The following is a 26,469-nucleotide window of genomic DNA, read 5'->3' as shown; positions in this document are numbered from 1 at the left end:
GTTATTTATTTACTTTCTAGGATTTGTTCACTGCTTGATAGTGTGCTTCCACACACAAATATGAAACAAATAGTTTACAGAGACATGGCTAATTACAAAGTTTGAGTGTCATACAGCACTATAAACACAGATTTGGAGTCAGTTTGAAATTATGTTGCACTAAGTTTCATTTGAAAATAAATACAGAATTTGAATGTAATCACACTATATTATCACAAAAAAATTATGTTCCTCTGGATACCGATACTAAAAAAAAAAAAAAAACATGACCAGTCACTTCTGTTGACTGTGTTCCATAAGCCAATCAATATGTGATCTTAAATGGTAAGTTTTGGCTGTTCTTTCAGTCAAAGCTTTATATGAGACTGTGTACATATGTTTACAGCTTTTTGAAATGATCCTGTTCCCTCCACTTAGAAGTTAGTTTTAGTTTTCTCATGTTCATTGATTAACTTGGCTTGTGGAGTTAGGCTAATATGCATTTTCCTATCATTTATGAATGGGAATGTGTTGCTCTCACTATTGTAGTCATAGGTCTATTGTGACTTTTACAATTATCAGTACTGTTTATTTATGAATGTGGGCATTATATAATTCTACAAGTCTCATAAGATTCATTTCTACAGTTTTTCTTTGCTGATACAGTTGGGAATGAGTAGTATACACAGCATAGTATATTCTACCTAGTTTACTGCCACAACAGTAGACCATGAGCCACTAATGTGCAGTGAAAAATTGTTTGTGTATGCAGTAATATTCCATCCTCATTGATGACATTAATCATGACTTCTGGTTTGGACATGTAGGATATAGATGGTTTCAATATACCACCTATGTATTCAATGTGAAAAGTAACTCAAAAGTCAGTTTGAAACCACACAACTTCATGTATCATGATATGGTTTTATGTTCTAGGTCCTTGCCTTGTTCTAACTTGATAACCAGCTCAAATGTGAGAACTAAAAGTTTATTGTGAAAACAGGAGAAAATTACTACTGTATCATTTCACTTACACAGATCATTCAATGGGGTGAAAGTGACCTTAATAGGCAGATAATACTATCAGTGAGGCAGAAAATACTATCAGTGTTGTATAGCTCATATGATACATTACAATTATTCTCATACAGTTTTCATATCTTTTACACATGTTTTCATTGTCTCCAGACTGTGAAAACTCAATAAATTTCAGAAATCAGAAAACTTGTAGTATATTTCATATCCTGAGCTGCATACATACCTTATATGTTTCTTGTGATATGAAATAAGGGGTGATCAGGAAGTTTCTCTTCTAATGCCATGCAGTCTGTAATTGATATGCCATTCAGGAGAAACCACCATGAGGACTGAGGCAATCATCCTACCAGTGCACCATGTTCGAGATACCTGTTTGGTAAAACACCATGTCCTGCTGTGTGGAGAAGTCCGTAACTGCCTGCTATATGTCCTCGTCAGGCAGGAATCACTGAACCCTTCTAGGCCTTTTTTAAGGGACCACGGGTATTATAATCACATGGGGAGAGGACAGGACTATAGGGCAGGTGCACATGTTTCACACTTGGGTAGGAGTAACTTCTGCATTATGACATTTGAAATAAAGGGATGTGTGTTTAAATGGAGCAGCGTCATGTAATTTGGTGCAGCATTCCACAATAGTGGTTTTCCACAGACATGCTGCCCCATACACATCCTAAATCCTCTGATGGAGGTCTTCTGGTGTTTGTCCTTTGGCAGCTAAGAAAAGAATAACAACACACTGGTAATATTTGGACGCATTTGGTAATAATGTAACCGCACTTCATGTTTCTGCATTTACTGCATGCACATCAGAAAAACATACTAATCCCTTGCCTACATGTTGGTACCCATACTTCTGCTTCAGAGTCTTGCAATGTTGCATATACCCTAGAGCAATTTCCTCAAATGGAAACTTTTAGATTGCCCCTTATATCTTTCAATGATTGTTTTAGATTCAAGAAACCAACAAATAACCAAGTGGAATACCTGCATGGATTTTTACTGTATACCACACAAGTGTGACAAATAGAGCTACAGTGGTTTTGTTAATAGTTAAAACAGTCCACAAAGTGAGCAATGTGTCTTTTTTGTGCCCTGTCGTAGTGAGGATGTCTCACCATGTTGTAAACATATTCCTGTGCTCAAATGGACTGCATGTTGGTTTGTCTGTTAAGAATGAAATGGGTAAACAGAATAATTTTATTTGATTATCACAGATTAATATTCCCTGTAGTACTAATACTATAATCTCACAAATGGCTGCACTAATAAAGATATTTCGGAGAACATCTTATTTATATAGATACTGAAAATATAAAGAAATAGCATATGAATGACAACCACGGAGACCAATATAATTGTGATAATCAAGATGCACTCTGGGCTCAGTAACAAGTACGTATTATCAGATGAAACATTGTGGAAATACAGACTATCTAATACATCAATAATAGACCCACCAACTTAACTCTAACACCTATCTACTGCACTCTGAGAGATGTGGGCAACTCAAGTAGACACCAATTGCGTCATACAGCAGTGCTGCACTTTTACAGAAAAGGCAATGGGAACTTTAGGTATGGAGTGTCCTGGGGTTGGAACACTGCTCTCTTCACCGCTGTCAGCTTTCCACACCTTGAATCTACTACTTATTATTCAAGAGGCTACTCAGTTGCTACCACAAAGGAGAGTGGACCTGTTCCAGTCCCCTCACCAAGGAATGTTCCTCAACAATACCCAGAATTGAATCTGAGTCCTTCACGCGACACACACACACACACACACACACACACACACACACACACACACTCATACACATGCTCACACTGCCCAGTCAGTTACAGATTCAGACTTATAACTCAACTGTCACAACAGATCATTGCTATATGAAATGTGAAAGGAGTATTGGGTAAGGCTCTTTTGTTTTTTAATAACTTAGTGGTCTGATCCAGTGCTTCAGTGCTTTTTCATATTCTTAATAAAACCATTATCTCTGACAGTATTCTTTGTCATATTCAAAGTGGCATGATGTACAGTGGTGTAGATTCCATTTCGAAATTTGTATCTGAGCAAACTTGACAAACTGATTCACAGGTCAGAAAGCTCAGAGACATTTCACATCCAGTAGATCCCACATCTAAAGAATTACTGTTCATTTCAAACCAAACTTTTGATTAATGATTGCTTATTTAGTGACTCTATGGTGTGCCGGATGTATCCAGGATTTGATTATATTACTACATTCTAACACAGTTGCATCTAAAATTATACTTGTAATTTCCTAGTACAGGTGTCTAACTAAAACAAATATACAAGGATTTTTTTGAATTTTGCCAAATGTTCTTGCTTTACAATTAGAGTTGTGCTCTATGAAAACTACAGTTTTGTAGTTTTGGTACAGTACATAAATGACATTATAAAGGTTAGGATTACTAACAGTATTGGTAGCATTAGTAGAGAAATAAACATAAATGAATGTGTGGAAGAGAAACTGGGAGTTGATGACTTCTCTTTGTTTTGCACATAATCAGAATTGCATATCATTCAGTGTTAGTCCTCTGAGTATTTTATATCCCCAGAAAATATAAATTGTGTTTTATAGGTAATAAAAATTAGGTGATCATATAACTTCTTTGCTTTTATGTAACCAAAGCAATAACTTTTGATGCAAGTACAGTTTACATGTATAAACATAAAGGAATGATATAATCATTGTAATTATATTGTACTCAATAGAATGTTCTTCACCATGATCAAAGGCAAGAGTTTTCTGTTATTACTGAGAAGTGTGAATGTTGATGAATATCAGTGCGATCAAGTGTTGGAAAAATGTTTAATATGGTTCTCTTTTGTATTTCTTTTTTAAGTTTATATTTTATTCAGAAATTGCATTTCCTATCATTATATATTAATCTGTATTTAAAAAACAATTACAATGACATCTCTCTCTTTATCACTACATATCAAGAGTTTTTGAATAAAACCAGAATTAAACATTGACAATTTCAGTTTTGCTATAAATACTGTTTGTTTGTAAGTAGACAGAAGGATAACTATGGAGAACAAAAATGTTACATAGGTCATGTGGTCCATTATATATCCTCATCAGTTTCTAGCGGGTCACTGCTTTCAGTTTCTAGGGGAACCTAGCAATGGGTTGATCACATATGTAAACAAAGTGATCAAAATCAAATGATGCCCAATGCATATACAACAAATCTAACAGACAGGTAACATACACTCCTGGAAATGGAAAAAGGAACACATTGACACCGGTGTGTCAGACCCACCATACTTGCTCCGGACACTTGGAGAGGGCTGTACAAGCAATGATCACACGCACGGCACAGCGGACACACCAGGAACCGCCGTGTTGGCCGTCGAATGGCGCTAGCTGCACAGCATTTGTGAACCGCCGCCGTCAGTGGCAGCCAGTTTGCCGTGGCATACAGAGCTCCATCGCAGTCTTTAACACTGGTAGCATGCCGCGACAGCATGGACGTGAACCGTATGTGCAGTTGACGGACTTTGAGCGAGGGCGTATAGTGGGCATGCGGGAGGCCGGGTGGACGTACCGCCGAATTGCTCAACACGTGGGGCGTGAGGTCTCCACAGTACATCGATGTTGTCGCCAGTGGTCGGCGGAAGGTGCACGTGCCCGTCGACCTGGGACCGGACCGCAGCGACGCACGGATGCACGCCAAGACCGTAGGATCTTACGCAGTGCCATAGGGGACCGCACCGCCACTTCCCAGCAAATTAGGGACACTGTTGCTCCTGGGGTATCGCCGAGGACCATTCGCAACCGTCTCCATGAAGCTGGGCTACGGTCCCGCACACCGCTAGGTCGTCTTCCACTCACGCCCCAACATCGTGCAGCCCGCCTCCAGTGGTGTCGCGACAGGCGTGAATGGAGGGACGAATGGAGACATGTCATCTTCAGCAATGGGAGTCGCTTCTGCCTTGGTGCCAAGGATGGTCGTATGCGTGTTTGGCGCCGTGCAGGTGAGCGCCACAATCAGGACTGCATACGACCGAGGCACACAGGGCCAACACCCGGCATCATGGTGTGGGGAGCGATCTCCTACAATGGCCGTACACCTCTGGTGATCGTCGAGGGGACACTGAATAGTGCATGGTACATCCAAACCGTCATCGAACCCATCGTTCTACCATTCCTAGACCGGCAAGGGAACTTGCTGTTCCAACAGGACAATGCACGTCCGCATGTATCCCGTGCCACCCAATGTGCTCTAGAAGGTGTAAGTCAACTACCCTGGCCAGCACGATCTCCTGATCTGTCCCCCATTGAGCATGTTTGGGACTGGATGAAGCGTCGTCTCACGCGGTCTGCATGTCCAGCACGAACGCTGGTCCAACTGAGGCGCCAGGTGGAAATGGCATGGCAAGCCGTTCCACAGGACTACATCCAGCATCTCTACGATCGTTTCCATGGGAGAATAGCAGCCTGCATTGCTGCAAAAGGTGGATATACACTGTACTAGTGCCGACATTGTGCATGCTCTGTTGCCTGTGTCTATGTGCCTGTGGTTCTGTCAGTGTGATCATGTGATGTATCTGACCTCAGGAATGTGTCAATAACGTTTCCCCTTCCTGGGACAATGAATTCACGGTGTTCTTATTTCAATTTCCAGGAGTGTATTTATTATATTAATTGACCAAAGCTACTATGAAAACGACCATAGCCTATACTTACTTATTATAGTCCATGGTAGCATATGACAGTTTTATAACACTATTTACAATATTTTTTATTTCATTCCCTTTGCAAGAGGCCATTATAAATTATAATAATTTTACAGTTTAATCACCGTTGACAAAAATACAAATGGATCAAGTCAATATCAGTTTGAAGCAGCCCGGAATGTGTACTGTTTACTGACTAGTAACAAGTTTAACCCAAGCCATTTTTAATGATATCCGAAAACTTTTATGCCATTAGTTATATGTACAACATATGTTTCTCCATCCCAGGACTCAGGTCCTGGGTATGCTCTTTGGCAAAACCTACCTCCCATTAACCTGAAATTGACTGTGTCCATCCCACCCATCAAATAAATGAGCTTACCCTAACAAATTTTTATGCCCATTCCATCTGCTTCTACTGTGAAATATTCAGCCCTTTGAATGCACACATTTTCCAACTAATTATACTCTATTCCTGTGACAAATTTCATCTTAATACTCCCACTTTGTATTACAAAAACAAGTTCAATTTCCCTTCTTCACTTGAAGGTGCTCTTGTCTAATCTCATTATCAATCAACTCTCCACTGCAGACCTATTCCCCTGCAAAAGATTGGTGACTAACCTAGGGGGTAAAGGTTCCTTAACTAAAGAACCCAAATGAGATAATACACCAGAAATATTCTCTGACAGTTATTTGTATTTTAATTATAATTTACACTACAACTCTTGTCTCTGATGAGAGGAAGATGTGATGTGTACATGATTTTTTGTTAAGAGAATTCTCAAATCTAATACATTTTTTCAGAGGAATACTGAATGTGATTTCAAAAAAGAAGAAACTATGTAGACAGTTCTTTGAAGATACAAGACTTCTGATTAATTAATAAATGGAGCCTATACTCAAGATGGTGAAGAGATGAGCCTGCATTAAACTTAAAGAAAATATAATGTGAATTTACATAAATTTATAAAATATTAGAAACAAAAATGGATATTAAATTACATGTTCTTTTTGAAATAGCTTAAAAATTTGAAAATAATTTAAATTACAAATAGGATATTTTGCAATTAGTTATAATTATGTAGTTTAATATTGGTGTTATGTTTTACCAAAAATGTTCCTACATGTTTTATGTTCCAATTAAAAGTTATTGTCACTTTGGATAAAAATACAATTGTTCTGCTTGTTCTGTGTTATTAAAGTTCTGTTACTAGTGTTAGAAGGAATATTAGACTTTCTGCAAATCATAACCTAATATTCACCTTTCCATCTACATCCTACATGCATCTTTCTCCTCTTGATCCCATTCCACATACACATTTAAAATGGAGATGTTCTACAAGCCTCATCCAATTGCCTCATATTGACCCACAGAAACCCCAACATCAACTTCAGTAATCTAATGTCATTGCCACAGTGATCACAGAAGTGTAACTTAATCTCCGTGACACCACTGTCATATTTCTTCTTTGATTTAAAAAAAAAATTACTTATACCGGATGACTGTTTTTGGTGAAAGAGGAACATTATTTCTGCTCCCAGTGACATCCCAACCCCTACCACCTATGCTTGAGAACCTGAAGCACAATGAATACTGAGATAAAATTTGAGTACAATATTTATTGTCGAGTCACAAGCTAACACATAGTATGGTGTACAGTATTTATGAATAATATTTTAAGGAAATTAGTTTATCTGTAGCATACAGTTTAACTTCCTTGTGCAGAATACTGTAATAAAGGATGTTTCGAATCACATGACTGTATTACATGAACGTATAATAACATAAGAGAGTAAGTGCTTCACGGTAGCTGAAAAGTCTGGTGATCTATATCCAGTCAGTCCTGTAACTTTTGTCACTTATAATTTCTTTCAGCTTGGTAATGATTTGTTAATAGCAACTTGCAGACTATTTTAAATTGTACGGCCCCTTAAAGCTGAGTAGTAAACTTATTTCAACAACCATAACTAATAAAACACTGCAATCTCCTATTTGAGCTAGCTTTAAAATCTTAATGGCATTATATCTCCACTCACTCTCACATAATATAGTCTGTCCAATAACAACAAAAAAGTGACAAATCAAGAACGTGATGACATATCCATAAAAATCCAGAATGCTATTACACATCTTAAATAAATTTAACAACATAGCTTCATATGGCTTTCCTTTAAGCCATATTAAAACACCCAATCGATAATGGCACTTAAGCATATAGATATGTATAACTGTGTGAACTGTAAAAAATATTCAGCCCGGACAGTGACGTATATCACATCCAGTTTTCGATTATATTACTTCATTCTACCATAATTACTCAGAAGAATAACAACATTAGCTATCAGAGGGCTATGATATAAAGCAATGTGCAAAGTTGAAAATTTGTGCAAGACTGGGACTGAAACCTGAATTTTTCAGTTTCTTACACACAGTCTCCTTGAACCCCTCTGCCATCCAGACAATGTCACTGACAGATCCAATTTTCCAATGCAGCCACTGATGTAGTGCCCCTGCCAATTTGCCTCACTGCTCAGAGTGATAACTGATTTCCATAGCAATTCAGGCTTGTTTGTGAATCTGCTCTGGAAAGATCATTGGGCCATCTCATCCTAGTTGTGTATCTGGTTGGTTGCTTGATTTGGGGGGAGGAGACCAAACTGCGAGGTTATCGGTCTCATCGGATTAGGGAAGGATGGGGAAGGAAGTTGGCCTGATCGATTTAGGGAAATTACGGAAAACCTAAATCAGGATGGCCCAATGTGGGATTAAACCATCATCCTACGGAATGTGAGTCCAGTGTGCAAACCACTGCGCCACCTTGTTCGGTTGTGTATCTGGTGTCTGTTCTTTCAGGCATGTGTAAAAGAACAGATATCACATTTCTTTATCGAGAGCAAGACAGCCCAATGATCCTTTCAGTGTGGGTACACAAACAAGATCAGATTTGTGATGTGTCCAAAAGAGAGCACACCTCATGTTCAGGGTGTTTAAAAAGTGATGGTCAATATTCAGAGATAGGAGAGGAATGATCATTTGAAACAAAAAAGTCAAGTAAACATGGGCTCAAAATACATACCTTCGACACATTGAAACAAATCTCTTCTTCTGCAATCTCTTTGCTTTCTGTGATAGTATGGATGAAAACAAGAAAAAAGGCCAGTAAATATGTGCCCTAAAACGCTTACCTTAAGAGCTAAGAGCACTTGTTCATTTTTGCTCTTTGAAACACATTTCTTCTAATGAACAAGAACTCATAACATTTAAGGTGTACATTTTAGGTCACATATGCATTTTTTCTTATTTTGGTCAATACTACCACTTCCCAAAGCAAGGAAAGCAAAGGGGTAGCAGTAACTGAGATTTGTTTTACAGTGTCGAAGATCAAGAATTGCTTGTAGCTCTTAAGGTATGTATTTTGTACACTATCTTTTGTTGACTTTCTTGTTTCGAATGATCATTCCTGTCATATCCCTGAATATTTTGAAACTCCCTGTATACAACCAGAATAAGACAGACCGATGATAGTTTCAGTGCAGATGCAAAAACAATTCTCAACAACTATGGGAATAAGTGATCACTGTGAGTAGTGAAGGTAATGGGCAGGGGCACTACAGGCACTACATCAGCAGTGTGTGGCTAAGTTGGAAATCTGGGTCAGTTAGGGATTGTGTCCAGATGGTTGAGGTAATCAGAGCAATTTTTCACATGAACCAGAGAAATCTGTCTTCATGTCTCAATCTAGCTCAAATTATCAACTTTCTCCACTGATTTATATAAATGCCCACTAGCAGTAAATGTTGGTACTCCTTTTATTAATTGTCATATAAGGCTGCAGCATGAAATGTGGCATCTGTTCTTTCACACATGTCCAAAAGAGCAGACACCACATACATAAATTCTGACAAAGTTGCATCTAAAATTATCCTTGCCATTTAGTATTACAGCTGTCTAACTTCAAGAAATTTATCATGTGTTTGTTGAATTTTGCTATGTGATCTTGCTTTACAGTATGTTTCCTTCATTCCCTTTACAAGAAGCCATTGTGGTTTTGAATAATCTAATCAGTGCCAGACAGACAAATATATTAACACAATATTAGTTTGAAGAAGTCCAGAATGTGTAAAGTGTACTGCCTTGTAACATATGTAACCGAAGCCATTTTAATGGTATATGAAAACTAGCGGGTCGTTCACCATATGTACAGAAAGTGTTTCCCCACCCAAGAATTCAGAAGATCTTGGGTCTGCTCTGTAACTCCAACTAATTTGGAATTGACCACGTCAGTCCCACCTATCAATAAACCAATTTAAATAGGGCTTGAGTTACAGTTGTTACTAGTCAGTACACATTACACCTTCTGGCATTATTCAAACTGATACTGAGTTGATACGTTTGTATGTTTGGCATGGCAGGATATGAATTCATTTTGCAAAGGCCTTTTTTCTTGGTGACGGGAAAGGAAGCTGCCCTCCTATGTTCCTCACTGCATAAAACCTTAGTTTTCACTAAAACTAGGTGTGGCACATTTGTGTGTGTTAATGAAGTGTTGAAGACTGCAATTTGGGACATTTTTAAACTGCTTTTTTTCTTACTTGCTGTAAGGAAAGGTGGAATTGTTCCTTGAATTTTTGGCTTAAATGTTCTTACGTGTTTTATGTTCCAATTAAAAGTTATTGTCACTTTGGATAAAAATACAATTGTTCTGCTTGTTCTGTATTATTAAAGTTCTGTTCATCTACATCTACATCTACTTCCATACTCCGCAAGCCACCTGATGGTGTGTGGCGGAGGGTACCCTGAGTACCTCTATCGGTTCTCCCTTCTATTCCAGTCTCTTATTGTTCGTGGAAAGAAGGATTGTCGGTATGATTCTGTGTGGGCTCTAATCTCTCTGATTTTATCCTCATGGTCTCTTTGCGAGATATACGTAGGAGGGAGCAATATACTGCTTGACTCTTCTGTGAAGGTATGTTCTCGAAACTTTAACAAAAGCCCATACCAAGCTACTGAGTGTCTCTCCTGCAGAGTCTTCCACTGGAGCTTATCTATCATCTCCATAATTCTTTCGCAATTACTAAATGATCCTGTAACGAAGTGCACTGCTCTCCACTGGATCTTCTCTCTCTCTTCTATCAACCCTATCTGCTACAGATCCCACACTGCTGAGCAGTATTCAAGCAATGGGCAAACAAGCGTACTGTAACCTACTTCATTTGTTTTTGGATTGCATTTCGTTAGGATTCTTCCAATGAATCTCAGTCTGGCATCTGCTTTACCGACGATCAACTTTATATGATCATTCCATTTTAAATCACTCCTAATGCCTACTCCCAGATAATTTATGTAACTAACTGCTTCCAGTTGCTGACCAGCTATTTTCTAGCTAAATGATATGGGATCTATCTTTCTATGTATTCACAGCACATTACATTTTTCTACATTGAGATTCAGTTGCCATTCCCTGCACCATGTGTCAATTAGCTCCAGATCCTCCTTCATTTCAGTACAATTTTCCATTGTTACAACCTCTCCATACAACATAGCATCATCCGCAAAAAGGCTCAGCGAACTTCCGATGTCATCTACCAGGTCATTTATGTATATTGTGAATAGCAATGGTCCTATGACACTCCCCTGAGGCACACCTTAAATCACTCTTACTTCGGAAGACTTCCCTGCATTGAGAATGACATGCTGCATTCTGTTATCTAGGAACTCCTCAATCCAATCACACAGTTTGTCTGATAGTCCGTATGCTCTTACTTTGTTCATCCAACGACTGTGGGGAACTGTATCGAACGCCTTGCGGAAGTATAGAAACACAGCATCTACCTGTGATTCTGTGTCTATGGCCCTCTGAGTCTCGTGGACGAATAGCGCGAGCTTGGTTTCACACTACCGTCTTTTCGAAACCCATGCTGATTCCTACAGAGTAGATTTCTAGTCTCCAGAAAAGCCACTATACTTGAACATAATACGTGTTCCAAAATTCTAAAACAGATCGACATTAGAGATATTGGTCTATAGTTCTGCACATGTGTTCGCCATCCCTTCTTGAAAACGGGGATGACCTGTGCCCTTTTCCAATCCTTTGGAACGCTACGCTCTTCTAGAGACCTACGGTACATCGCTGCAAGAAGGGGGGCAAGTTCCTTCACTTACTCTGTGTAAAATCCAACTGGTATCCCATCAGGTCCAGTGGCCTTTCCTATTTTGAGCGATTTTAATTGTTTCTCTATCCCTCTGTCATCTATTTTGATATCCACCATTTTGTCATCTGTGCGACAATCTAGAGAAGGAACTACAGTGCAATCTTCCTCTGTGAAACAGCTTTGGAAGAAGGCATTTAGTATTTCGGCCTTTAGTCTGTCATCCTCTGTTTCAGTAACATTTTGGTCACAGAGTGTCTGGACATTTTGTTTTGATCCTCCTACCGCTTTGACATAAGACCAAAATTTCTTAGGATTTTCTGTCAAGGCAGTACATAGAACTTTACTTTCGAATTTATTGAACGCCTCTCGCATAGCCCTCCTCACACTACATTTCGCTTCGCGTAATTTTTGTTTGTCTGCAAGGCTTTGGCTATGTTTATGTTTGCTGTGACATCCCCTTTGCTTCCGCAGCAGTTTTCTAACTCGGTTGTTGTTCCACGGTGGCTCTTTTCCATCTCATTTACTAGTGTTAGAAGGAATATTAGACTTTCTGCAAATCATGACCTAATATTTACCTTTCCATCTACATCCCACATGCATCTTTCTCCTCTTGATCCCATTCCACATACACATTTAACATGGAGATGTTCTACAAGCCTCATCCAATTGCCTCATATTGACCCACAGAAACCCCAACATCAACTTCAGTAATCTAATGTCATTGCCACAGTGATCACAGAAGTGTAACATAATCTCCGTGACACCACTGTCATATTTCTTCTTTGATTTAAAAAAAAAAAAAAAAAAATTACTTATACCGGATGACTGTGTTTGGTGAAAGAGGAACATTATTTCTGCTCCCAGAGACATCCCAACCCCTACCACCTATGCTTGAGAACCTGAAGCACAATGAATACTGAGATAAAATTTGAGTACAATATTTATTGTCGGCTCACAAGTTAACACATAGTATGGTGTACTGTATTTATGAATAATATTTTAAGAAAATTAGTTTATCTGTAGCATACAGTTTAATTTCTTTGTGCAGAATACTGTAATAAAGGATGTTTTGAATCACATGACTGTATCACATGAACATGTAATGACATAAGGGAGTAAGTTCTTTACGGTAACTCAAAAGTCTGGTGATCTATATCCAGTCAGTCCTATAACTTTTGTCACTTATAATTTCTTTCACCTTGGCAGCGATTTGTTAATATCAATTTGCATAATGGTTTGGAGACTATTTTAAATTGTATGGCCCCTTATAGCTAATTAGTAAACTTATTTCAACAACCATGACTAATAAAACACTGCAATCTCCCATTTGAGCTAGCTTTAAAATCTTAATGACATTATATCTCCACTCACTCTCACATAATATAGTCTATCCAATAACAACAAAGAAGTGACAAATTAAGAACATGATGGCATATCCATAAAAATCCAGAATGCTATTACACATCTTAAACAAATTTAACAACATAGCTTCATATGGCTTTCCTTTAAGCCATACCAAAACACCCAATCGATAATGGCACTGAAGCATATTGATATGTATAACTGTGTGAACTGTAAAATAATTCAGCAGGGACAGTGATGTATATTACATTCAGTTTTCGATTATATTACTTCATTCTACCATAATTACTCAGAAGAATAACAACATTAGCTGTCAGAGGGCTTTGATATAAAGCAATGTGCAAAGTTGAAAATTTGTGCAAGACTGGGACTCAAACCTGAATTTTTCAGTTTCTTACACACAGTCTCCTTGAACCCCTCTGCCATCCAGACAATGTCACTGACAGATCCAATTTTCCAATGCAGCCACTGCTGTAGTGCCCATGCCAATTTGCCTCACTGCTCAGAGTGACCACTAATTTCCATAGCAATTCAGGCTTGTTTGTGCATATACAACACTCTATAAGGTACAGTACATTTGTGCTCGGATTTGGAAAGGCTGAACTTTTTTACTGGCATCTGGAATGAGAAATCATGATGTCATTGGTGATATTATGATAAATGGGTGCTGAAGATACTAATAAAATGTGGACAACAATGTGGTACAAAGTTCTTTGGGATGCATAGAGCTTTTGCTGTATATGTGTCAGTGGTGGATTCTAGGTCCTCTTTAGGTTAATCTGAAACAGCCCTATGGGGAACATTCCTTATAAAGAGCACGTGTTTTTTGCTGTCACAAATCATTCTGGAAGGCTGAGAATGCATTGAAAATGAACTTCGCTCAGGGATATCTGCAATTCCAAAAACTGACAAAAATGTCGAACTTCTATGTGCTCTTATGAGATCAGACCGACTTTTAACAATAAGGATGATAGGTGACCTGTTAAATTCAAATTCTTTCACTATACATAAATTTTTGACCAAAGTTTGGCACGTGAGACATGTTTGTGCCAAAATGGTCCCGAAAAACCTCACAACTGAGCAGAAGAAATGTGTTCATTGATCTTCTTGAGAGGACTGCCAATGACAATGGATGCTACAGTCTTGTGATACACAATTACACTCCGATGCACCACTGCAGGCTCACTGTAACCCTTGGACCTTCACATTGATGATTAAATACAGAAATTGCATCGGGATTGAAGATACAAAAATCACAATGCCAACTTAGGTCTGGGGGGTGTAAAGCTTCAAACAGTCTCTGCTTGAACCTTACCTGGGAGTCCAGTAGTAGTTTCCGATGCACCACTGCAAGTTTACTGTAACCCTTGGACCTTCACATTGCCAATGAAACACATAAATATCACCAGGATTAAGTACAAAAAGGCACAATGCCGATTTCTGTCCAGGGGGAGTAAGGCTTTAAACTGTCTGTGCGTGGAACCTTTATTGCGACTCCAGTAGTATATTGCGACACATTACTGCAGACTTACTGTAACCCTTGGACGTTCACACTGATGATGTAACACAGAAATTATATCGGGATTGAATGCAAAAGGCACAATGCTGACTTCTGTCCAGGGGAAGTCATGCTTCAAACAGAGTGTCCTTTGAAACTTTCCATGGATTCCAGTATTAGATTCCGATGAACCACTGTAGCTTTACTGTAAACTTTCTACCTTCACACTGACGATGAAACACAGAAATTCCATCGGAACTGAATACAAAATATCACACTGCCGACTTCTGTCCAGGGGGAGTAATGCTTCGAACAGAATGTCCTTTTTCCTGGGAGTACAATAGTAGATTTCGGTGCACCACTTAATGGTTACTGTTATCCTAGGACCTTCACATTGATGATGAAACACAGAAATTGGATCGGGATTGAATACAAAAAGAACAATCCCGAATTCCATCCAGAGTGAGTAACGCTTCAAACACAATGTGCTTTGGACCTTTCCTAGGTGTCCTGTATTAGGTTACGATGCACCATTGCTGCACTAATATAACCCTTGTCCCTTCGCATTGACAATGAACCATAGATATTGCATCAGCATTGAATACAAAATGCCCAATACTGACTCCCGTCCAGAGTGAGTAACGCTACAAACAGTATGTGCTTGAACCTTTCCTGGTAATCCAGTAATAGATTCCGATGCACCATTGCCGCATTACTGTAACTGTTGGACAGAAATTGCATCGTGATTGAATACAAAATGCACAATACACACTTGTGTCCAAGGGTGGTAACGCTTCATACAGTCTGTGTTAAAAACTATCCTGTAAGACCAGTATTAGATTGTGATTCACCACGACATGTTTATTGTAACCCTTGGGCATTCACATTGACAATGAAACACAGAAATTGGATCGGGATTGAATACAAAATGCACAATGACGGCTTTTGTTCACGGGGAGTAATGCTTCATACGGTCTTTGATATGAAATTCTGCTGGGAGACCAGTATTAGATTCCGATGCAACAGAGCAGTCTTACTGTGACTCTTGGACACTCACACTGACGATGTAACACAAAAGTAACATCGGGATTCAATGCAAAAGGCACCATGCCGACTTCTATCCAGGGGGAGTAATGCTTAAACAGTCTGTGTTTGAACATTTATTGGGAGTCCAGTAGAACATTCCGATGCACCACTGCAGGCATACTGCAACCCATGGACTTTCTTATCGACGATAAATCACAGAGATTGCATCGTGATTTTATACAAAAGGCACATGGCCGACTTCTGTCCAGGGGAAGTAACGCCTCAAACAGTCTCTGTTTTGAAGGTTACCAGGGAGTCCTGTAGTAGATGCACCACTTCAGGTTTATTGTAACTCTTGGACCTTCGTATTGACGATTAGACATTTTATTGTTCAATCACAATGAACTGTAAGAGAAATTAAGTTTTATGGGATAGCTTGTTCAGTACATTCCAGGTTTAGTTCCTATTTATGAATCAGGATGAAGAATGTTACACTAGGTCGTGTGAGTGATACAAAGAGGGACACAGGTTTCCAGCATGCTGGGTTATTGAAGGGCCAGCAACTTGTGATACCATTTCAATATGACAAACAGCTAAAGTTGCAAAATGCTCTTTTTGTTACTCAATGATGACCAGTTTCAGGTTTTTATTGATAACCCATTCTTACATCATCCATCCAAGCACAACAAATATTATTCCTCACAGCAAGAAATCATGACAGTTATTAGCAAAGTTGAGTACAGTGCAAATGATTATGAAACATGTATCCAGTTTTATGATCACTTTCATTGTTCTCCTGTGCATACTGATTGTAATGGATTTTTGGTGTGTGGAGTAACATTTATTCTGATTGGATGGATGATTTGAGGATGGGTTATGAATAAAAACTCAAAACTATACATGATCAAGTAATAGAAAGAGATATTTTCCAACTTTTATTACTTGTCATATTGAAATTGCAAAGAGGGACACCATATCACCTTCATGGTTATAAATTACACTGATTAATCCAAAGAGTTCTATTATGGGCCCATTGCTCTTCATGTCTAATGTTAGTGATCGATCAGTTTATCCTAGGATAACTCTCCACTTAGGCAAAAAGTATTCACTACACAAAATGTAGTAATTAGAATTAATTATGGTGACAACACATATAAATCTTCCAGGAATCTGTTAAGCAATATGGAATATTAAACACATCCATGCAGTACATTTAGTCAGTCATTAAATTCATTTTCAACACATTGTAGTTTGAAAGTAACAGAGAAACACAATGCCATTAATCATGGCTCCAGTCTTCCTGCACACAGCATCATTCCAAATGCAGATGTTTGTGTTGCAATGTTTACTGACAGCCTAAAAATGGGACAGTAATTGCCTAATCCAGCTGCTACTAGTCTCTGATCAATGGTGCAGGATAACACAGGATGGTGCAGGTAGGCCCTTGCTTGTTCTCAAATGGCATGTGCAAATGTGACAGGGTTATAAAGTGCTTCACGTACAATATGATGATACACCCTTGTGGTGGTTAAATGTGGTTGACAGGAACCTTGATGATGAGTACGCATTCCCTTACATTCCCATGCAGTCCAACAATGGCCTATTGCCACATCCAAATGCCCCACAAATGTGGATAATGTTCAGCTTACTGAGCTGGCTGGATGAGAACCCACAATGAGATCACATTCTAACTCCATTAGGTGCTAATAATTCTGTCTTATGTTACTGGCATATCCATGTCCTTCATAGGAATAACTAAACATCTGATGCTGTTCACTCCCCATATATATCCTAGCAGCCTAGGTAACAACACTAAATCTGACAAAACTAATGCACTCTATTGGCCTTTCTGCCTGTTACAGAGAACTTCAACTCTAAACAATTACATAACTGCCAATGGCATTTGCGCGTATGTAATTACATTTGTATTTGACCATATCCACTGGGTGCTTCACTTTTGTTTGATCTTTCTGGGAATTTGGTTGACTGCCACTTTATTTATTTCAAGTTGAATCGAGATCTGTGTTACTGTGGTCACATCACTGGATTCATATTTAGTAGAGGTGCAGTTCATATGCCAGCCGTTCTGACCTAGTTTAAGTTTATCTAACTTACTTTCAGAGTTTGTCAAGATATTCATTTTAGTTAGGCAAATGCTCATTCCTCCTTTCTTTTTTTCCTGCCTAGCATGCATGTCCAGTGACTTTTATGTTGTTAGACATTAACCTATAGTGATCTTTTTTATTTGTTGCTGTTTTTTGTTGTATTATTGGAACCTGCAAAATAAATCATCTTGCTTGAAACTGCAATTTTACCATTCACAGCCCAGTTTATAAATTTAATTTTTGGAAACAATGTTACTGTCATTTTACAACAAAATATTCATAATGCAATTCAGTAGCAATTCTCTGGCAAATTATTTCTACATAGTTTGTCAGGGAAGAAGTGACAGTAAACTAAACATCATTCAGGTAGTTGTCTGACTGGAAATAGTCACTATGATTCACAGTAAAATCAAGAAGAAAGATGATTTAGAGGTGTATAGGGCCTCAAATATTGCCTACCATAATTATTATGCAGCTCATCAGCCTCCTGTTTTGTGAAATAGAGCTCAAAAACTTAATGCATATTTCTATAAATTATCCTCCTTTGACTTGCATTAGTCAAATACCTTCTTAAGCTATGCTAGTTTGAATAAACTAGGAAACCTTAATAACCAAAAATTTTTCAAGATTAGATTCTAAAATTGTGAATACCCATTCCTACTATTGCTCACCAAGCAATAGGAGCACTTGTTTGAAAATGTAAGAGCACATATTCAGTTAGCTTTTGTAAGTGGATTTAAATAAGAAATAAGACAAAACCTTAGAATTTATTGGAAAATTAACACACAGTTCCATAATCACATGAGCTTATTTATGTCAAAATTATGTAAAACAGATTTAATGGCTAGTTATTCAGACAGAAATAACATGCATACCATCTCCATTCACTATTCACTGCATCACAAAATATGTGATTCCAGTTCAAACACAAATAACACATACACCATTGTTCTCCACAGAAATTGACAGAAAACTTCTTATGGCAAAGTGCACGACAGCATCCACAGAATCGTCATCAAGGTCCAGATTGATATCATCTTTGGTGTCTATTTGTGAAGGTTCGCTAGCCACATCATTGTCAGAACTAGAGATTTTATACTTTCTTTTAAATTTCCTCTTAGTGTTGGTGGTCTGGTACTGAGCGCCATGGGTTTACTATCCACACCAGATGGCATTTAACTCGATGACCACAAGAGGTCTCTGCAGCAGTTGCACCGTAAACCATATCTGTGCATGTTTCTGGCCCAACTCTAACGTGAGTGCACCACTGTGGAGCCCGTGGTCCCAGCGGCCAATATCAACATAACCTGTTGTGTATTTAGGTGGCTTCCTTTCACTCAGTGAGGCAGCCTGGTATATGCCTTCAGTTGGTTGATATCTCACTTACAGACATCGTGTTAATGTTGCATGTGCTTACTTCCCATTTACGTGTGAGCATTGCTTTGATTTTGTGAGTTTATCTCTTGTGACCCCATTGCTTACTACTTTGCTCTTGATCTTGGTGTCTTGCTCAGTTGTCTGTCATCGTGTTTGTCCTTCCATTCCCGTTTGTACATCTTCTTTGTTCCTGGGCCACTCCTGTTCTGTCCTGCTGCAATTTTTTGTTAGCTGCGACCCCGCAAACGTTCCTGTCACAGTACAACAGGTGGCATTAGTCTTTGATGTTGCTCCATATCTTGAAGCATCATTTGAACTGTTTATGTGCCTTTAGAAGCATAAAAGAATTCCAACTTTTTGTTATAAGAAAAAATAGTCAACACCATACTCTCAGGAGCTTTCATTTTTGAGAAAAAGGTTGAAATTTTGGTACAGCTTTTACATCCTTGGGAAAGTTTATAGGATATAGTGATGGCATCAGATGTGGAATGTGACATGATTTGAGGCTGATCCTCACCAATAGACTGAATCTGGCTCTCAGTGCAATGAGATACATGCCTAAGTCCTAGATCAACTGTGACTGTATTTGCAAGTAGTTAACGCCCACATTGATCTTCAGAAATAGGCTTTGGTTGGTTATCATTCAGTTCATGAATGCAGTCAGCTTCAGTAAATATTGAGTCATTATAAGGACAGATACCAGTGCCATGAAAACCACTCAGTGCATTAATCACGATTGCTGCTCTAACCCTTGCTTAGCCCATGAATTCAGCTACTTCACACTTTGCCACAACTCTACCCTAATTACAGTAAATCCACCTCTCAATTTCTTTAATATAAAGTTTTAAATGGCTTCATGAAAGCAGTATCTAGAGGCTGCATCCTATCCATACCATGAGGTGTATTGCAGACGTGGGCAAAATCTTGGAATGAAAACTATATTGGAGTGACATACTAGCGGGCACCTGACATACGAGTGCTCAGATACCCCTCTCTGCCAATGACTGTTTGTAAATTGCCAATTTTCCTTTTACACAAGTAAGTTTCACATTTTTGCTTTGGGCGGTTGTGATTCCAGTTTTGTGTACGTTAAATGTTCTGGTAGGGCTGAACTTGATTTTAGCTACTTTGCTTTTAGAATACAGAAAAATGGCTTCACATTGTCTTTAGTAAAGCCCAAGTTTCTAGCTCTTGTCAATGATTGTGGTGTTCCTGCTTTTAATTGGGAACAACTTCTTCTAAAAAATAAGTTTATCCACTTTTAATCTGCCATATTTGCTGGTTTAGAAGAGAGGTGAGGCAGATTGTTCTTTAAGGTAAGCACAAACACAATCTGCTTTAAGTCATTATGTGGCTAACCAAATACATCCTTTTCCGCTTCTGTATAGTACTAGATCTCTGCCTCACATGTCAGCACAAATATCCTTCCAAGTGTCCGCCCCCATTAGGTGAGTGGTGAGCGCAGCGAAATGCCATTAAAAAGGGACCTTGGTTTGATTCCCAGCTGGGGCCAGAGATTTTTCTCCACTCAGGGACTGGGTGTTATGTTGTCATCATCATTTCATTCCCATCCCCAATGCACAAGTCGCCTAATGTGGTGTTGAATGCAATAAATACTTGCCCTCAGCGGCCAAACTTCCCCGAATGGTGGACTCCTCTCCCACAATGCTTTATACTCATTTCTATTTTTCCTCCCAGGTTTCTGTGTTAAAACTGTAGTTTCCTTTTCAGTTTGTCCTTTTGCACATCTTTCAACATACTGTCATATTGTTGATCTGGGTACTTCATACATCTTCGATGCTCTCAACATTCCCATTTCTTTTTTTCTGGACAGCCAGACAGAAGTAACTATGAGATTGACTGCTTAAAAAATTAAAACAATTCCTTCTCATATCGCCTAGTGGTAGTATCAGTAGCCATTTGATGTGTGATTTTGGGAACACAGTTCATTCAACACAAATATACTCATGACATCTCTTCAAAACACCTTTCCTGATTTTTAATAATATGACTGGAATCATTATGTAATATACTTTCCAGTGGTTAAAACAAAATGTAAACACTTACCTAGTAGTTTCCTTGATATATTGCAGTCAGTAAAAGTGATGGACACAGCCTCAAACATTATAGGTGCCATACTGTTTCCTCCATCACTCTTAGGAAGCTTGCAACTAGCACGGGCTATTGCAAGATTGCAGAAACTCAAAGTTATCACAGAAAACCACAGTTGAGATGATTAGGAGCTTCAAAATACAAGTAGGTGATAGTGGTGTAGGGGCAATATCATTTAACACCAGACTGTTACAGGTATCTTATTAAATGAAACACAATTGTCAGTATTTCATGAAATGATATAAATTGTATGAGATAATTATTTATCCATTATATGTGTGTGTTGCAGACTAGCCAAGTACTCCTCAACAGTGAAAGGCCACACATTGTACAGTAATTCATCCTGTACTTGAAACTCCATACTCATCCTTAACACATAACATAACTTCTCTTTTGACAGACATAGAAATAAAACGGCAAGAAATGGCCTCCGCTGAAGTAAATTTAAATTTTCAAAATGGCTACAGTATATTCACATATCACTGTTACTTGTAGAGCTATGTTAAATAAAAATTTGTGAAAATTGCATCATTATAATGGATGGAAGGGACTGAAATGAACATTATACAGAGAAGGACAGCATGAATTGGGACAGGTATTTTTGAATTACAAGAGGGAATCTTAACATTAAAGATAAAACAGTCTTGATTCCAATAGAACATTTATTAAAAGACTGCAACTGATTTCAGCCAAAAAATTACCATCTTCAGACCATATACACTGATAGGTAAGTACAATTCCGATATAGAAGAGAATATACCTTGTACTTATCTTATTGTTTCTGAAGGTGATTGCTATTTGTCTGAAAGTGGTTGAAATTCGTTAGAAAATGTTTGGTTATGATCAAAACTGTTTTAATTTTAAAGTGCTCCATGAAGATGACTGTTCTATTGTCCATTAAAATGCTTTCTAAAATCACATAATACAAATGCTGTAAAACCTGACCTGACAGATGCTGAAGATAGACATCAAGTATCCTATTTAAGCCTTCTTATCTTGTTTCAGTCAACAGTATTAAATGAAAAATGTAGAGATATAGTTCAGGGCCTGTGTATTGTTCCTGCGGGGCTCTATAGCCCAAATGAGACTTATTATGGGGCAGACAGACACATATGTGAAAGGAATAGTAGGAGAACCTAATATGGGGCATAATGGGAGTACCCTCTGGTATGTACTTCACAGTATTTTGGGGAGTGAGATTATAGATGTAGACATAGATTTATTTATTTTAAAAACATTTGTATGCCTTTAGTCTCATGCTTTCAGCTGCATTGTGTTTCAAAAAGATATTCCTGAGCCCATACCGTAAGAAGCTAGCTACACTAAGGTGACAAAATCCTGGGTTACCTCCTAATATTATGTTCGACTTCCATTTGCCCTGTTTAGTGCAGCATCTCAACATGACATTGAACTCAACAACTTGTAGGAAGTCTCCTGCAGAAATATTGAGCCATGCTGCCTCTATAGCCATCCACATTATGATAATGTTGCTAGTGGACGACCTTATGCATGGTCTGTCCTCTCGATGATGTCCCATAATTATTTTATGGGATTAATGTTGAGGCATTGGAGTGGCCAAACCATTTGCTCAAATTGTCCAGAATGTTCTTCAAACCATTTGTGAACAATTGTTGCCTAATGACATGGTGCATTGTTACCCACAAAAATTCGACCACAAATGGCAAAATAGACCTCCAAGTAGCCAAACATAACCATTTACAGTGAATGATCAGTTCATTTGTACCAGAGGACCCAATCCATTCCATGTAAACACAGCCCATAGAATTATCGAGTCATCTCCAGCTTTCACAGTGCCTTATTGACAACTTGGATCCATGGTTTCCGTGGGATCTATGCCACACTCAAACACTACCCTCAGCCCTTACCAACTGAAACTGGGACTCATCTGATCAGATCATAGTTTTCCAATAATCTGATGTGGTCATGAGCCAAAGAGAGACACTGCAGGTGATTTCATGCTGTTAGCAAAGGCACTCGTGTTGGTTGTCTGTCACCATAACCCATTAATGCCAAATTTTGCTGCACTGACCTAACAGATAAGTTTGTTGTACAACCCACAAACATTTCTGGAGTTATTTCACACAATGTTGCCTGTCTGCTGCCACTGACAACTATAAGCAAACAACGCTGTTCTTGATCGTTAGGTAAAGGCCTTGTCACCTTAAAGAAGGGCTTGTAGTTGCTGAATTTTGTATGGTTTTATGTGTAAACATCAATGCAACACATGCCAGAGGGACATTGGGGGATGTTGAGCTGTTGAGTTACAAGGTGAACTGATTTCTATAAACTCCTTGTGAAACTATCGTGGATGTGTTCATATCTGTCTCAGACACTTGGTGATGTCCAGCAATTTACCTTTACACAAACAGTTTGTTCCTTGGAATTGTTCATGCCATCATCTAATGCTCTGTATTATAGGAGGATCCCCACCATACCTAATATGAAAGTCCCACTGAACCATTATTATTGACGAGCACTGCACAAATCATAGAACAGAAAACCCTTTCTTTTGTCCTGACACCATTTTTACAAGAACTGTGGGGGGGGGGGGGGGGGGGGGAGGTGCACCCTGTTACTACCTAGCAGGAACTATGAAAGACTCGAGAATTTTATCCTTTCAATGTTATGTTGTTCGACTCGAGAATTTTATCCTTTCAATGTTATGTTGTTCATTCATACATCTCAAATAACATAACAGTGGTGTTTTTTTTTTTTTTAATCGGATTACTCTTTTTGACTCACGCTGTTTAATTTAAAACATAGGAAGACCAAAGTTTGCTTGCAGACCTTAAAAGGAAGCTTGCATTAGATTGGTTCCTGGAGAAGATATCTGTCTTTCACATGACAGAAACAAAGCAATGTGAATCATAGTATGATATGCATATTATACTACATTTAACATTGACAGGGTACTGATAGTTAAGTGTTTTATGTCAGAGAATCGTGCTTTAATTATTGAAACTAGTCATATCTTAATAAAAATGCTTTGTATTTGAGTTGGTACCTTTTTAATTAATATCAATATTGCTCTCACTACATGGCAGTGATGATACAATTTCAAAATCTCACAACTTTGAGAGTGTGGTATTTTATGTAATATAGAATTATAGCATGCAAGCACCATTAACATTATTTCACTTAGCACCTTGACTTTGAACAAACTCTGGAGACTATAGCTATACAGGCATATAAATAATTCGAATGCTGCTTCTTTCATTTGTTCCAACATGTTCTCTTTCTTGCTCTCTCTCTCTCTCTCTCTCTCTCTCTCTCTCTCTCTCTCTCTCTCTCTCTCTCTCTGTCTCTCTGTCTCTCCCCTCTCCCCACCACCCCCTTCCCCTCATCTATCACTCAGAGGAGCACCTTTCCCGTTCTGCCTTGCCTTCCTTACTATCCTGCAGTTTGTTGGCTCTACTTGTGTGCTAATGAACCATGTCAGGTTTGGTGTTGGCACCAGGTAAAGTCAGTTTGTGAACGGGCCTGTTCATCCGACTGGAATGTTCTCTGCTTCTGGCCAAATTCCCATCCCATCTCTATAGGCTAGCAACAAAAGAGAAGTCTGTGTTAAATGCAGCTTGTCATTCCCTAGGCTTATTTGTCATTTTCAATGTGCTTGGTTGTCATTCTAATTTATTCTCTGAAAGTTTTCTGAGAAATTTAGAAATTAGTTTATGTAAAAATATAAATGTTTTTACCAATCTATTTTTTGCTCGGGTGTGGGGGGGTTTATGACCTTATGATATTGTCTCACTTGGATCTGCAGCAACTAGACAATAGGAGAACGTTTGCCAAATATTTGCTACACACACTGAATACCCATTGTTTGTATAGTCCAACTTGATTAGAGAGAAGGAAAATTTCTAAAGATATAAAGCAGCTAATTCTCAAAATTTGTTACTGTGGACAGATTAAAATCTGCATGGTACAGTGACACTAGATACAAACAGTAGTTTAAATTTAATGTGTGGATTGGAAATTTTCCAAATTTCTAACTGGCACTTATTACAAGTACTGTGTACAGTTTTGCAGAAACTTCAAGAAAGAACTAAAGGCCACAACATAAGGCATACACATGACATAGTTCCTATAACAAGTCACATGTATTTTATTTTATGACACCAACCAAAGGCATAGATATAGTACATAGAAGAGAGAGTAATGTAAACTCTTCACTTGAACACTTCCCCTAAATGTTTTTCTTGCTAAATGCAGTACTTAACCCATTCCAATTAATGATCTTAAATATTTAAGCTGAACATGTCGCAATGGTTTGGTGCGAATATCTGTAGCTTGCTGATTGCCTGGTTCATGCTCAATGGCTAGCTGGCCTTCTAGAATTTTCTCACGGATTTAGTGCATGTGAACATCAATATGCTTTGACCTCTTGTGAAATTCAGAATTTTTGATCAGTTTAATAGCTCTTGCATTATCAGAAAGAAGAACTGGAACACCCTCCAGTGGCGAAATTTCTTCATAGGGCTTAGATACCCATATTCCTCCTCTTCCCCTTTCATTGGCAGCCACATACTCCAACTGTGTTGTTGATAGTGATATGCAGTGTTGCTGCCTACTAGCCCAGGTAACTGCTCCTTCACTAAATCTTTCAACCACTCCACTAACTGAGTGTCGGGTTGCTGTATCACTGGCACAATCAGCATCAGTATATATCTCCAGCCTTCTGTTTGCATGGCTAGCATCATATTTTATACCCAATGAAACTGAAATTTTATACTTTATGATTCTTTTTACCACAGACCAGCGATTTTCTCTAGGATTCTCTAAAAATTTTGACACATAGCTCACTGCAAATGCTATATCAGGCCTTGTACCAACAGATAAATACATAAGGCAGCCAACTGTTTCTTGATATGGAGCATTAGTTGGTTTATCACTGTTTAACTCATTTGGCTGCAGATACTACTCAATTGGAGTTGTCACAGGATTTCCCTCTGTCATGTTAAACTGTCGAAGAATATCTTTAGCATAACTTTCTCAATTAATCTCTATTGATCCATATCATGAGATACAACATTAATATTTTGAAATACCCTACTGGCTCAACAGTAATTTTATACTCATGTTGAATTT

This window comes from Schistocerca gregaria, chromosome X, assembly GCF_023897955.1.
Source record: "Schistocerca gregaria isolate iqSchGreg1 chromosome X, iqSchGreg1.2, whole genome shotgun sequence".
NCBI lineage: Eukaryota > Metazoa > Arthropoda > Insecta > Orthoptera > Acrididae > Schistocerca > Schistocerca gregaria.
This window is presented reverse-complemented; position numbering follows the sequence as displayed.